This window comes from Sebastes fasciatus, chromosome 6, assembly GCF_043250625.1.
Source record: "Sebastes fasciatus isolate fSebFas1 chromosome 6, fSebFas1.pri, whole genome shotgun sequence".
NCBI lineage: Eukaryota > Metazoa > Chordata > Actinopteri > Perciformes > Sebastidae > Sebastes > Sebastes fasciatus.
In genome coordinates this window covers 9001300-9014362 of record NC_133800.1, presented here as the reverse complement: position 1 = coordinate 9014362, position 13063 = coordinate 9001300, and the positions used below count along the sequence as shown (strand labels likewise).

General features: G+C 42.6%; 21 non-coding genes across 21 annotated transcripts; all 21 read right to left on the bottom strand.

Moving 5' to 3' along the window:
* Positions 1-166: 166 nt before the first annotated feature.
* Positions 167-238, bottom strand: trnaq-cug (transfer RNA glutamine (anticodon CUG)). Its single transcript has one exon. It is a non-coding gene; the product is annotated as a tRNA-Gln (tRNA).
* A 101-nt stretch (positions 239-339) lies between these two features.
* On the bottom strand, positions 340-422 carry trnal-cag (transfer RNA leucine (anticodon CAG)). The gene has a single exon. It is a non-coding gene; the product is annotated as a tRNA-Leu (tRNA).
* Positions 423-639: 217 nt separating this feature from the next.
* Positions 640-722, bottom strand: trnal-cag (transfer RNA leucine (anticodon CAG)). Its single transcript has one exon. It is a non-coding gene; the product is annotated as a tRNA-Leu (tRNA).
* A 1171-nt stretch (positions 723-1893) lies between these two features.
* On the bottom strand, positions 1894-1965 carry trnaq-uug (transfer RNA glutamine (anticodon UUG)). The gene has a single exon. It is a non-coding gene; the product is annotated as a tRNA-Gln (tRNA).
* A 420-nt stretch (positions 1966-2385) lies between these two features.
* Positions 2386-2468, bottom strand: trnal-cag (transfer RNA leucine (anticodon CAG)). Its single transcript has one exon. It is a non-coding gene; the product is annotated as a tRNA-Leu (tRNA).
* A 217-nt stretch (positions 2469-2685) lies between these two features.
* On the bottom strand, positions 2686-2768 carry trnal-cag (transfer RNA leucine (anticodon CAG)). Its single transcript has one exon. It is a non-coding gene; the product is annotated as a tRNA-Leu (tRNA).
* A 1171-nt stretch (positions 2769-3939) lies between these two features.
* On the bottom strand, positions 3940-4011 carry trnaq-uug (transfer RNA glutamine (anticodon UUG)). Its single transcript has one exon. It is a non-coding gene; the product is annotated as a tRNA-Gln (tRNA).
* Positions 4012-4431: 420 nt separating this feature from the next.
* Positions 4432-4514, bottom strand: trnal-cag (transfer RNA leucine (anticodon CAG)). The gene has a single exon. It is a non-coding gene; the product is annotated as a tRNA-Leu (tRNA).
* Positions 4515-4731: 217 nt separating this feature from the next.
* trnal-cag (transfer RNA leucine (anticodon CAG)) lies at positions 4732-4814 on the bottom strand. The gene has a single exon. It is a non-coding gene; the product is annotated as a tRNA-Leu (tRNA).
* Positions 4815-5985: 1171 nt separating this feature from the next.
* Positions 5986-6057, bottom strand: trnaq-uug (transfer RNA glutamine (anticodon UUG)). The gene has a single exon. It is a non-coding gene; the product is annotated as a tRNA-Gln (tRNA).
* Positions 6058-6477: 420 nt separating this feature from the next.
* trnal-cag (transfer RNA leucine (anticodon CAG)) lies at positions 6478-6560 on the bottom strand. Its single transcript has one exon. It is a non-coding gene; the product is annotated as a tRNA-Leu (tRNA).
* A 217-nt stretch (positions 6561-6777) lies between these two features.
* trnal-cag (transfer RNA leucine (anticodon CAG)) lies at positions 6778-6860 on the bottom strand. Its single transcript has one exon. It is a non-coding gene; the product is annotated as a tRNA-Leu (tRNA).
* A 1171-nt stretch (positions 6861-8031) lies between these two features.
* trnaq-uug (transfer RNA glutamine (anticodon UUG)) lies at positions 8032-8103 on the bottom strand. Its single transcript has one exon. It is a non-coding gene; the product is annotated as a tRNA-Gln (tRNA).
* A 420-nt stretch (positions 8104-8523) lies between these two features.
* Positions 8524-8606, bottom strand: trnal-cag (transfer RNA leucine (anticodon CAG)). Its single transcript has one exon. It is a non-coding gene; the product is annotated as a tRNA-Leu (tRNA).
* Positions 8607-8821: 215 nt separating this feature from the next.
* On the bottom strand, positions 8822-8904 carry trnal-cag (transfer RNA leucine (anticodon CAG)). Its single transcript has one exon. It is a non-coding gene; the product is annotated as a tRNA-Leu (tRNA).
* A 1171-nt stretch (positions 8905-10075) lies between these two features.
* trnaq-uug (transfer RNA glutamine (anticodon UUG)) lies at positions 10076-10147 on the bottom strand. The gene has a single exon. It is a non-coding gene; the product is annotated as a tRNA-Gln (tRNA).
* Positions 10148-10583: 436 nt separating this feature from the next.
* On the bottom strand, positions 10584-10666 carry trnal-cag (transfer RNA leucine (anticodon CAG)). Its single transcript has one exon. It is a non-coding gene; the product is annotated as a tRNA-Leu (tRNA).
* Positions 10667-10881: 215 nt separating this feature from the next.
* On the bottom strand, positions 10882-10964 carry trnal-cag (transfer RNA leucine (anticodon CAG)). Its single transcript has one exon. It is a non-coding gene; the product is annotated as a tRNA-Leu (tRNA).
* A 1171-nt stretch (positions 10965-12135) lies between these two features.
* On the bottom strand, positions 12136-12207 carry trnaq-uug (transfer RNA glutamine (anticodon UUG)). The gene has a single exon. It is a non-coding gene; the product is annotated as a tRNA-Gln (tRNA).
* Positions 12208-12627: 420 nt separating this feature from the next.
* On the bottom strand, positions 12628-12710 carry trnal-cag (transfer RNA leucine (anticodon CAG)). Its single transcript has one exon. It is a non-coding gene; the product is annotated as a tRNA-Leu (tRNA).
* Positions 12711-12925: 215 nt separating this feature from the next.
* Positions 12926-13008, bottom strand: trnal-cag (transfer RNA leucine (anticodon CAG)). The gene has a single exon. It is a non-coding gene; the product is annotated as a tRNA-Leu (tRNA).
* Between the last annotated feature and the right edge of the window lie 55 nt (positions 13009-13063).

Here is a 13063-nt window from a genome sequence, read left to right as displayed (position 1 = left end):
CCGATTGACTCCTCGGTTGTTTCAGGTCTCACTGGTACCTGAAGCAACATGGTCCCACCAAATCACTGTTTTCAGTGTGAATGCCCGAGGACCTTTTACCCGTATTCCTAATTGAAGACACAGGTGGAAAGGTTGCATTCTTAAACCCATACTCAGGCTTAAAATCAGGTTCCACCGAGATTTGAACTCGGATCGCTGGATTCAGAGTCCAGAGTGCTCACCATTACACCATGGAACCACTGCATCATTGACCCACTACACAGGTTTGCTAGACAGTTTTTTACATGATATCACAATGTATGTTTTCTATGCACTCTTTTTTCAGTAAAAGACACCTGATGTCAGAAGTGGGATTCGAACCCACGCCTCCAGAGGAGACTGCGACCTGAACGCAGCGCCTTAGACCGCTCGGCCATCCTGACTGCAAAAATGTGCCATGTTTGGTTGAATTTTCTTTTAAATATCATGATATAGCACATTAAATATGTCATGAAATAGTAAATTATGGTACACTCATAATGATAAATCACGGCTCAACTTTTGGCGTAATGCAGCGTCTTCCGGTGAGATGCTGCGTTGAACATTCATTCAAACGCACATCCCTGGTAGGTTACTCTTTTTTCAGTAAAAGACACCTGATGTCAGAAGTGGGATTCGAACCCACGCCTCCAGAGGAGACTGCGACCTGAACGCAGCGCCTTAGACCGCTCGGCCATCCTGACTGAAAAAGTGCCATGTTTGGTTGAATTTTCTTTTAAATATCATGATATAGTACATTGAATATGTCATGAAATAGTACATTATGGTGCAATCTGCCATGATATATCATGGCTCAACTTTTGGCATAATGCAGCGTCATCCGGTGAGGTACTGTGTTGAACATTCATGCAAGCGCACATCCCTGGTAGATCATTTTGTAACATCAAGGCCATATTTATACTGTTTACTTCGCACCCATTGTGACGAAACATGAAATAGTTGCTGCCGTAATAAAGTTCCAGGGTTGTAAAATCCTGTCTCTGAGTATTAGAAACTGTTGTGGAGGTGTTTTGTCATCTGATAAACCTTTCAAAGCATACATTTTGTTACTCCAACATGATGTCTTGTATCAGATATCATGCCGTTGCTCTCACCAACACAGCCTCCTGTGTTGTTTCTAAACACAAATGGTGATTGGACACTGGCCACACCCGCATCCGACGTCGGAAAGCTGTGGGAGGAGATGGTTTCTGAAGCTAGTCGACAGTCCGACCAGAACTTCTGATGGAGTATACTTGTCCCTTAATGATGAGCACTGTAGACTCTAACTGCAACAAACTGGGTTCAAATCTCATTGAACCCTCATTTTTATGGTGAGTACAAGACATAATTCAAAGTATGCATCCATCATGTAACTCAAAAGCATTTCACTTTCTGTCAATGCTTTCGAATTTGGAGATCTTTCAGGGTCAGGTCAAGACCAATTGACTCCTGGGTAGGACGCAGCAAAGCACTATTTTCACACTGAATGTCCAAGGACCTTTTTTCCGTAATCCTAATGTTTCCTTTCTTTCTTTAGATCAGGTTCCACCGAGAATTGAACTCGGATCGCTGGATTCAGAGTACAGAGTGCTCACCATCATACCATGGAACCACTGCAATCTTGACAACCTACAAAAGTTTTGTAGACAGAATAACCATTATACTTCCCGTCAATACTTTCAAATTTGGAGATCTTTGAGGTGAAGGTCAAGTCCGATTGACTACTCAGTTGTTTCAAGTCTCACTGGTACCTGAAGCAACATGGTCCCACCAAGTCACAGTGTGAATGCCCGAGGACCTTTTACCCATAGTCCTAATTTAAGAAACATGTGGAAAGATTGAATTCTTAAAACCATACTCAAGCTTAAAATCAGGTTCCATCGAGACTTGAACTCGGATCACTGGATTCAAAGTCCAGAGTGCTCACCATTACACCATGGAACCAATGAAATATCTGAACACTACACGGGATTGGTAGACAGAAAAAACACTTCACTTCCCGTCAATACTTTCAAATTTGGAGATCTTTGGGGTGAAGGTCAAGACCGATTGACTCCTCGGTTGTTTCAGGTCTCACTGGTACCTGAAGCAACATGGTCCCACCAAGTCACTGTTTTCAGTGTGAATGCCCGAGGACCTTTTACCCGTATTCTTAATTGAAGACACAGGTGGAAAGGTTGCATTCTTAAACCCATACTCAGGCTTAAAATCAGGTTCCACCGAGATTCAGAGTCCAGAGTGCTCACCATTACACCATGGAACCACTGCATCATTGACCCACTACACAGGTTTGCTAGACAGTTTTTTACATGATATCACAATGTATGTTTTCTATGCACTCTTTTTTCAGTAAAAGACACCTGATGTCAGAAGTGGGATTCGAACCCACGCCTCCAGAGGAGACTGCGACCTGAACGCAGCGCCTTAGACCGCTCGGCCATCCTGACTGCAAAAATGTGCCATGTTTGGTTGAATTTTCTTTTAAATATCATGATATAGCACATTAAATATGTCATGAAATAGTAAATTATGGTACACTCATAATGATAAATCACGGCTCAACTTTTGGCGTAATGCAGCGTCTTCCGGTGAGATGCTGCGTTGAACATTCATTCAAACGCACATCCCTGGTAGGTTACTCTTTTTTCAGTAAAAGACACCTGATGTCAGAAGTGGGATTCGAACCCACGCCTCCAGAGGAGACTGCGACCTGAACGCAGCGCCTTAGACCGCTCGGCCATCCTGACTGAAAAAGTGCCATGTTTGGTTGAATTTTCTTTTAAATATCATGATATAGTACATTGAATATGTCATGAAATAGTACATTATGGTGCAATCTGCCATGATATATCATGGCTCAACTTTTGGCATAATGCAGCGTCATCCGGTGAGGTACTGTGTTGAACATTCATGCAAGCGCACATCCCTGGTAGATCATTTTGTAACATCAAGGCCATATTTATACTGTTTACTTCGCACCCATTGTGACGAAACATGAAATAGTTGCTGCCGTAATAAAGTTCCAGGGTTGTAAAATCCTGTCTCTGAGTATTAGAAACTGTTGTGGAGGTGTTTTGTCATCTGATAAACCTTTCAAAGCATACATTTTGTTACTCCAACATGATGTCTTGTATCAGATATCATGCCGTTGCTCTCACCAACACAGCCTCCTGTGTTGTTTCTAAACACAAATGGTGATTGGACACTGGCCACACCCGCATCCGACGTCGGAAAGCTGTGGGAGGAGATGGTTTCTGAAGCTAGTCGACAGTCCGACCAGAACTTCTGATGGAGTATACTTGTCCCTTAATGATGAGCACTGTAGACTCTAACTGCAACAAACTGGGTTCAAATCTCATTGAACCCTCATTTTTATGGTGAGTACAAGACATAATTCAAAGTATGCATCCATCATGTAACTCAAAAGCATTTCACTTTCTGTCAATGCTTTCGAATTTGGAGATCTTTCAGGGTCAGGTCAAGACCAATTGACTCCTGGGTAGGACGCAGCAAAGCACTATTTTCACACTGAATGTCCAAGGACCTTTTTTCCGTAATCCTAATGTTTCCTTTCTTTCTTTAGATCAGGTTCCACCGAGAATTGAACTCGGATCGCTGGATTCAGAGTACAGAGTGCTCACCATCATACCATGGAACCACTGCAATCTTGACAACCTACAAAAGTTTTGTAGACAGAATAACCATTATACTTCCCGTCAATACTTTCAAATTTGGAGATCTTTGAGGTGAAGGTCAAGTCCGATTGACTACTCAGTTGTTTCAAGTCTCACTGGTACCTGAAGCAACATGGTCCCACCAAGTCACAGTGTGAATGCCCGAGGACCTTTTACCCATAGTCCTAATTTAAGAAACATGTGGAAAGATTGAATTCTTAAAACCATACTCAAGCTTAAAATCAGGTTCCATCGAGACTTGAACTCGGATCACTGGATTCAAAGTCCAGAGTGCTCACCATTACACCATGGAACCAATGAAATATCTGAACACTACACGGGATTGGTAGACAGAAAAAACACTTCACTTCCCGTCAATACTTTCAAATTTGGAGATCTTTGGGGTGAAGGTCAAGACCGATTGACTCCTCGGTTGTTTCAGGTCTCACTGGTACCTGAAGCAACATGGTCCCACCAAGTCACTGTTTTCAGTGTGAATGCCCGAGGACCTTTTACCCGTATTCTTAATTGAAGACACAGGTGGAAAGGTTGCATTCTTAAACCCATACTCAGGCTTAAAATCAGGTTCCACCGAGATTCAGAGTCCAGAGTGCTCACCATTACACCATGGAACCACTGCATCATTGACCCACTACACAGGTTTGCTAGACAGTTTTTTACATGATATCACAATGTATGTTTTCTATGCACTCTTTTTTCAGTAAAAGACACCTGATGTCAGAAGTGGGATTCGAACCCACGCCTCCAGAGGAGACTGCGACCTGAACGCAGCGCCTTAGACCGCTCGGCCATCCTGACTGCAAAAATGTGCCATGTTTGGTTGAATTTTCTTTTAAATATCATGATATAGCACATTAAATATGTCATGAAATAGTAAATTATGGTACACTCATAATGATAAATCACGGCTCAACTTTTGGCGTAATGCAGCGTCTTCCGGTGAGATGCTGCGTTGAACATTCATTCAAACGCACATCCCTGGTAGGTTACTCTTTTTTCAGTAAAAGACACCTGATGTCAGAAGTGGGATTCGAACCCACGCCTCCAGAGGAGACTGCGACCTGAACGCAGCGCCTTAGACCGCTCGGCCATCCTGACTGAAAAAGTGCCATGTTTGGTTGAATTTTCTTTTAAATATCATGATATAGTACATTGAATATGTCATGAAATAGTACATTATGGTGCAATCTGCCATGATATATCATGGCTCAACTTTTGGCATAATGCAGCGTCATCCGGTGAGGTACTGTGTTGAACATTCATGCAAGCGCACATCCCTGGTAGATCATTTTGTAACATCAAGGCCATATTTATACTGTTTACTTCGCACCCATTGTGACGAAACATGAAATAGTTGCTGCCGTAATAAAGTTCCAGGGTTGTAAAATCCTGTCTCTGAGTATTAGAAACTGTTGTGGAGGTGTTTTGTCATCTGATAAACCTTTCAAAGCATACATTTTGTTACTCCAACATGATGTCTTGTATCAGATATCATGCCGTTGCTCTCACCAACACAGCCTCCTGTGTTGTTTCTAAACACAAATGGTGATTGGACACTGGCCACACCCGCATCCGACGTCGGAAAGCTGTGGGAGGAGATGGTTTCTGAAGCTAGTCGACAGTCCGACCAGAACTTCTGATGGAGTATACTTGTCCCTTAATGATGAGCACTGTAGACTCTAACTGCAACAAACTGGGTTCAAATCTCATTGAACCCTCATTTTTATGGTGAGTACAAGACATAATTCAAAGTATGCATCCATCATGTAACTCAAAAGCATTTCACTTTCTGTCAATGCTTTCGAATTTGGAGATCTTTCAGGGTCAGGTCAAGACCAATTGACTCCTGGGTAGGACGCAGCAAAGCACTATTTTCACACTGAATGTCCAAGGACCTTTTTTCCGTAATCCTAATGTTTCCTTTCTTTCTTTAGATCAGGTTCCACCGAGAATTGAACTCGGATCGCTGGATTCAGAGTACAGAGTGCTCACCATCATACCATGGAACCACTGCAATCTTGACAACCTACAAAAGTTTTGTAGACAGAATAACCATTATACTTCCCGTCAATACTTTCAAATTTGGAGATCTTTGAGGTGAAGGTCAAGTCCGATTGACTACTCAGTTGTTTCAAGTCTCACTGGTACCTGAAGCAACATGGTCCCACCAAGTCACAGTGTGAATGCCCGAGGACCTTTTACCCATAGTCCTAATTTAAGAAACATGTGGAAAGATTGAATTCTTAAAACCATACTCAAGCTTAAAATCAGGTTCCATCGAGACTTGAACTCGGATCACTGGATTCAAAGTCCAGAGTGCTCACCATTACACCATGGAACCAATGAAATATCTGAACACTACACGGGATTGGTAGACAGAAAAAACACTTCACTTCCCGTCAATACTTTCAAATTTGGAGATCTTTGGGGTGAAGGTCAAGACCGATTGACTCCTCGGTTGTTTCAGGTCTCACTGGTACCTGAAGCAACATGGTCCCACCAAGTCACTGTTTTCAGTGTGAATGCCCGAGGACCTTTTACCCGTATTCTTAATTGAAGACACAGGTGGAAAGGTTGCATTCTTAAACCCATACTCAGGCTTAAAATCAGGTTCCACCGAGATTCAGAGTCCAGAGTGCTCACCATTACACCATGGAACCACTGCATCATTGACCCACTACACAGGTTTGCTAGACAGTTTTTTACATGATATCACAATGTATGTTTTCTATGCACTCTTTTTTCAGTAAAAGACACCTGATGTCAGAAGTGGGATTCGAACCCACGCCTCCAGAGGAGACTGCGACCTGAACGCAGCGCCTTAGACCGCTCGGCCATCCTGACTGCAAAAATGTGCCATGTTTGGTTGAATTTTCTTTTAAATATCATGATATAGCACATTAAATATGTCATGAAATAGTAAATTATGGTACACTCATAATGATAAATCACGGCTCAACTTTTGGCGTAATGCAGCGTCTTCCGGTGAGATGCTGCGTTGAACATTCATTCAAACGCACATCCCTGGTAGGTTACTCTTTTTTCAGTAAAAGACACCTGATGTCAGAAGTGGGATTCGAACCCACGCCTCCAGAGGAGACTGCGACCTGAACGCAGCGCCTTAGACCGCTCGGCCATCCTGACTGAAAAAGTGCCATGTTTGGTTGAATTTTCTTTTAAATATCATGATATAGTACATTGAATATGTCATGAAATAGTACATTATGGTGCAATCTGCCATGATATATCATGGCTCAACTTTTGGCATAATGCAGCGTCATCCGGTGAGGTACTGTGTTGAACATTCATGCAAGCGCACATCCCTGGTAGATCATTTTGTAACATCAAGGCCATATTTATACTGTTTACTTCGCACCCATTGTGACGAAACATGAAATAGTTGCTGCCGTAATAAAGTTCCAGGGTTGTAAAATCCTGTCTCTGAGTATTAGATACTGTTGTGGAGGTGTTTTGTCATCTGATAAACCTTTCAAAGCATACATTTTGTTACTCCAACATGATGTCTTGTATCAGATATCATGCCGTTGCTCTCACCAACACAGCCTCCTGTGTTGTTTCTAAACACAAATGGTGATTGGACACTGGCCCCACCCGCATCCGACGTCGGAAAGCTGTGGGAGGAGATGGTTTCTGAAGCTAGTCGACAGTCCGACCAGAACTTCTGATGGAGTATACTTGTCCCTTAATGATGAGCACTGTAGACTCTAACTGCAACAAACTGGGTTCAAATCTCATTGAACCCTCATTTTTATGGTGAGTACAAGACATAATTCAAAGTATGCATCCATCATGTAACTCAAAAACATTTCACTTTCTGTCAATGCTTTCAAATTTGGAGATCTTTCAGGGTCAGGTCAAGACCAATTGACTCCTCGGTAGGACGCAGCAAAGCACTATTTTCACACTGAATGTCCAAGGACCTTTTTTCCATAATCCTAATGTTTCCTTTCTTTCTTTAGATCAGGTTCCACCGAGAATTGAACTCGGATCGCTGGATTCAGAGTACAGAGTGCTCACCATCACACCATGGAACCACTGCAATCTTGAAACCCTACAAAAGTTTTGTAGACAGAATAACCATTATACTTCCCGTCAATACTTTCAAATTTGGAGATCTTTGAGGTGAAGGTCAAGTCCGATTGACTACTCAGTTGTTTCAAGTCTCACTGGTACCTGAAGCAACATGGTCCCACCAAGTCACAGTGTGAATGCCCGAGGACCTTTTACCCGTAGTCCTAATTTAAGAAACATGTGGAAAGATTGAATTCTTAAAACCATACTCAAGCTTAAAATCAGGTTCCACCGAGACTTGCACTCGGATCACTGGATTCAAAGTCCAGAGTGCTCACCATTACACCATGGAACCAATAAAATATCTGAACACTACACGGGATTGGTAGACAGAAAAAACACTTCACTTCCCGTCAATACTTTCAAATTTGGAGATCTTTGGGGTGAAGGTCAAGACCGATTGACTCCTCGGTTGTTTCAGGTCTCACTGGTACCTGAAGCAACATGGTCCCACCAAGTCACTGTTTTCAGTGTGAATGCCCGAGGACCTTTTACCCGTATTCCTAATTGAAGACACAGGTGGAAAGGTTGCATTCTTAAAGCCATACTCAGGCTTAAAATCAGGTTCCACCGAGATTCAGAGTCCAGAGTGCTCACCATTACACCATGGAACCACTGCATCATTGACCCACTACACAGGTTTGCTAGACAGTTTTTTACATGATATCACAATGTATGTTTTCTATGCACTCTTTTTTCAGTAAAAGACACCTGTTGTCAGAAGTGGGATTCGAACCCACGCCTCCAGAGGAGACTGCGACCTGAACGCAGCGCCTTAGACCGCTCGGCCATCCTGACTGAAAAAGTGCCATGTTTGGTTGAATTTTCTTTTAAATATCATGATATAGCACATTAAATATGTCATGAAATAGTAAATTATGGTACACTCATAATGATAAATCACGGCTCAACTTTTGGCGTAATGCAGCGTCTTCCGGTGAGATGCTGCGTTGAACATTCATTCAAACGCACATCCCTGGTAGGTTACTCTTTTTTCAGTAAAAGACACCTGATGTCAGAAGTGGGATTCGAACCCACGCCTCCAGAGGAGACTGCGACCTGAACGCAGCGCCTTAGACCGCTCGGCCATCCTGACTGAAAAAGTGCTGTATTTGGGAACGTTTTTTAAAAGATATCATGATATAGTACATTGAATATGTCATGAAATAGTACATTATGGTGCAATCTGCCATGATATATCATGGCTCAACTTTTGGCATAATGCAGCGTCATCCGGTGAGGTACTGTGTTGAACATTCATGCAAGCGCACATCCCTGGTAGATCATTTTGTAACATCAAGGCCATATTTATACTGTTTACTTCGCACCCATTGTGACGAAACATGAAATAGTTGCTGCCGTAATAAAGTTCCAGGGTTGTAAAATCCTGTCTCTGAGTATTAGATACTGTTGTGGAGGTGTTTTGTCATCTGATAAACCTTTCAAAGCATACATTTTGTTACTCCAACATGATGTCTTGTATCAGATATCATGCCGTTGCTCTCACCAACACAGCCTCCTGTGTTGTTTCTAAACACAAATGGTGATTGGACACTGGCCCCACCCGCATCCGACGTCGGAAAGCTGTGGGAGGAGATGGTTTCTGAAGCTAGTCGACAGTCCGACCAGAACTTCTGATGGAGTATACTTGTCCCTTAATGATGAGCACTGTAGACTCTAACTGCAACAAACTGGGTTCAAATCTCATTGAACCCTCATTTTTATGGTGAGTACAAGACATAATTCAAAGTATGCATCCATCATGTAACTCAAAAACATTTCACTTTCTGTCAATGCTTTCAAATTTGGAGATCTTTCAGGGTCAGGTCAAGACCAATTGACTCCTCGGTAGGACGCAGCAAAGCACTATTTTCACACTGAATGTCCAAGGACCTTTTTTCCATAATCCTAATGTTTCCTTTCTTTCTTTAGATCAGGTTCCACCGAGAATTGAACTCGGATCGCTGGATTCAGAGTACAGAGTGCTCACCATCACACCATGGAACCACTGCAATCTTGAAACCCTACAAAAGTTTTGTAGACAGAATAACCATTATACTTCCCGTCAATACTTTCAAATTTGGAGATCTTTGAGGTGAAGGTCAAGTCCGATTGACTACTCAGTTGTTTCAAGTCTCACTGGTACCTGAAGCAACATGGTCCCACCAAGTCACAGTGTGAATGCCCGAGGACCTTTTACCCATAGTCCTAATTTAAGAAACATGTGGAAAGATTGAATTCTTAAAACCATACTCAAGCTTAAAATCAGGTTCCACCGAGACTTGCACTCGGATCACTGGATTCAAAGTCCAGAGTGCTCACCATTACACCATGGAACCAATAAAATATCTGAACACTACACGGGATTGGTAGACAGAAAAAACACTTCACTTCCCGTCAATACTTTCAAATTTGGAGATCTTTGGGGTGAAGGTCAAGACCGATTGACTCCTCGGTTGTTTCAGGTCTCACTGGTACCTGAAGCAACATGGTCCCACCAAGTCACTGTTTTCAGTGTGAATGCCCGAGGACCTTTTACCCGTATTCCTAATTGAAGACACAGGTGGAAAGGTTGCATTCTTAAAGCCATACTCAGGCTTAAAATCAGGTTCCACCGAGATTCAGAGTCCAGAGTGCTCACCATTACACCATGGAACCACTGCATCATTGACCCACTACATCATTGACCCACTACACAGGTTTGCTAGACAGTTTTTTACATGATATCACAATGTATGTTTTCTATGCACTCTTTTTTCAGTAAAAGACACCTGTTGTCAGAAGTGGGATTCGAACCCACGCCTCCAGAGGAGACTGCGACCTGAACGCAGCGCCTTAGACCGCTCGGCCATCCTGACTGAAAAAGTGCCATGTTTGGTTGAATTTTCTTTTAAATATCATGATATAGCACATTAAATATGTCATGAAATAGTAAATTATGGTACACTCATAATGATAAATCACGGCTCAACTTTTGGCGTAATGCAGCGTCTTCCGGTGAGATGCTGCGTTGAACATTCATTCAAATGCACATCCCTGGTAGGTTACTCTTTTTTCAGTAAAAGACACCTGATGTCAGAAGTGGGATTCGAACCCACGCCTCCAGAGGAGACTGCGACCTGAACGCAGCGCCTTAGACCGCTCGGCCATCCTGACTGAAAAAGTGCTGTATTTGGGAACGTTTTTTAAAAGATATCATGATATAGTACATTGAATATGTCATGAAATAGTACATTATGGTGCAATCTGCCATGATATATCATGGCTCAACTTTTGGCATAATGCAGCGTCATCCGGTGAGGTACTGTGTTGAACATTCATGCAAGCGCACATCCCTGGTAGATCATTTTGTAACATCAAGGCCATATTTATACTGTTTACTTCGCACCCATTGTGACGAAACATGAAATAGTTGCTGCCGTAATAAAGTTCCAGGGTTGTAAAATCCTGTCTCTGAGTATTAGAAACTGTTGTGGAGGTGTTTTGTCATCTGATAAACCTTTCAAAGCATACATTTTGTTACTCCAACATGATGTCTTGTATCAGATATCATGCCGTTGCTCTCACCAACACAGCCTCCTGTGTTGTTTCTAAACACAAATGGTGATTGGACACTGGCCCCACCCGCATCCGACGTCGGAAAGCTGTGGGAGGAGATGGTTTCTGAAGCTAGTCGACAGTCCGACCAGAACTTCTGATGGAGTATACTTGTCCCTTAATGATGAGCACTGTAGACTCTAACTGCAACAAACTGGGTTCAAATCTCATTGAACCCTCATTTTTATGGTGAGTACAAGACATAATTCAAAGTATGCATCCATCATGTAACTCAAAAGCATTTCACTTTCTGTCAATGCTTTCGAATTTGGAGATCTTTCAGGGTCAGGTCAAGACCAATTGACTCCTCGGTAGGACGCAGCAAAGCACTATTTTCACACTGAATGTCCAAGGACCTTTTTTCCATAATCCTAATGTTTCCTTTCTTTCTTTAGATCAGGTTCCACCGAGAATTGAACTCGGCTCGCTGGATTCAGAGTACAGAGTGCTCACCATCACACCATGGAACCACTGCAATCTTGACACCCTACAAAAGTTTTGTAGACAGAATAACCATTATACTTCCCGTCAATACTTTCAAATTTGGAGATCTTTGAGGTGAAGGTCAAGTCCGATTGACTACTCAGTTGTTTCAAGTCTCACTGGTACCTGAAGCAACATGGTCCCACCAAGTCACAGTGTGAATGCCCGAGGACCTTTTACCCATAGTCCTAATTTAAGAAACATGTGGAAAGATTGAATTCTTAAAACCATACTCAAGCTTAAAATCAGGTTCCACCGAGACTTGAACTCGGATCACTGGATTCAAAGTCCAGAGTGCTCACCATTACACCATGGAACCAATAAAATATCTGAACACTACACGGGATTGGTAGACAGAAAAACCACTTCACTTCCCGTCAATACTTTCAAATTTGGAGATCTTTGGGGTGAAGGTCAAGACCGATTGACTCCTCGGTTGTTTCAGGTCTCACTGGTACCTGAAGCAACATGGTCCCACCAAGTCACTGTTTTCAGTGTGAATGCCCGAGGACCTTTTACCCGTATTCCTAATTGAAGACACAGGTGGAAAGGTTGCATTCTTAAACCCATACTCAGGCTTAAAATCAGGTTCCACCGAGATTCAGAGTCCAGAGTGCTCACCATTACACCATGGAACCACTGCATCATTGACCCACTACACAGGTTTGCTAGACAGTTTTTTACATGATATCACAATGTATGTTTTCTATGCACTCTTTTTTCAGTAAAAGACACCTGATGTCAGAAGTGGGATTCGAACCCACGCCTCCAGAGGAGACTGCGACCTGAACGCAGCGCCTTAGACCGCTCGGCCATCCTGACTGAAAAAGTGCCATGTTTGGTTGAATTTTCTTTTAAATATCATGATATAGCACATTAAATATGTCATGAAATAGTATATTATGGTACACTCATAATGATAAATCACGGCTCAACTTTTGGCGTAATGCAGCGTCTTCCGGTGAGATGCTGCGTTGAACATTCATTCAAACGCACATCCCTGGTAGGTTACTCTTTTTTCAGTAAAAGACAACTGATGTCAGAAGTGGGATTCGAACCCACGCCTCCAGAGGAGACTGCGACCTGAACGCAGCGCCTTAGACCGCTCGGCCATCCTGACTGAAAAAGTGCTGTATTTGGGAACGTTTTTTAAAAGATATCATGATATAGTACAT